Raw genomic sequence first — 1,098 nt, forward strand, 5'->3', positions numbered from 1 at the left:
TTAACAGAAAAATCCTGCTTGCTTTGCCAAAGTGATAAGTGATTGAAGTAAACTACCTCACATCTCAGAAGGAAAATGCTACTGGCCTCAGAACAATTTTGTTCACCAAGCACTGACAAAATGAGTTTCAGAAAAGCCAGAAGCAAAGAGGCATAATACAAAACACTTTATTATGACACACAACGAGGCCACCTATTTGACCTTAGAGGAAACAAAAAGGAAAGAATGAAAAACAAGCCTTCTAACCTGAGGTAGGCTTTGGTGGCTCTTGCTGGTAATCCTAGCTAAGCAAAAGCTGAGATCAGAGGATATGGGTTCAAACCTTCCCAGGAAGGAAACCTTCCTATCTGCAACCAGCAGACAGAAAACATAAACTCTGTGCCTGCAGCCCAGCTTAACAGCCTCTTTCCTCTGAAGCTCCAGACACACAAGACCCCTGACCCAAAAATAATTTCACATATATTAACATATTATCTAGTGTTTGTGATATCTTTGAAAGATGTATCAGAAACATTTAACTGACTTCTAGAAAAAGACAGAGTGAAAGAGGAAATATGTATTCCCTCCCTGAAGGGTAAAAACCTACCAGAATGATGTTAATGGGACTAGAAGCCCATTTTCTAACTTATCTGCTTAACCATCTTTCCTCACACATTGTCAGTTAGAGTGAAAAGTGAGTGCTTTTGATGAGAGAGATGAATATGTATGTAGGTTGTAAAAGTAATGATGAAAAACTTGGCACTGGTGGCTCAGCTCTGTATACTTAGCTACACAGAAGACTGAGATCTGAGGATCCCAGTTCAAAGCCAGCTTGTGTAAATAAGTCCATGAGACTGCTATCTCCACAAATAACCAGTAAAAGGCAGAAAGTTGGTATAAATGGCAGAGTACTAGCCTTGAGTAACATACCTAAGGGGCAGCATCCAAGCCCCAGCACTTGCTCACACACACTAATGTAACCATCATAACACTGCAGGATATGCATGCATTAGGGAGGGAAACATATGGTTGGGATGCTTTTTATATTTTCCTAAATTTTAACCTCAAGCATTCTGTACTCGTTAACCATGTCTGTGAAGAGCCCTAGGTGAAATCTTT

Source organism: Dipodomys merriami, unplaced genomic scaffold (assembly GCF_024711535.1).
Source record: "Dipodomys merriami isolate MVZ:Mamm:240054 unplaced genomic scaffold, mDipMer1.0.p SCAF_1820, whole genome shotgun sequence".
Classification (NCBI taxonomy): domain Eukaryota; kingdom Metazoa; phylum Chordata; class Mammalia; order Rodentia; family Heteromyidae; genus Dipodomys; species Dipodomys merriami.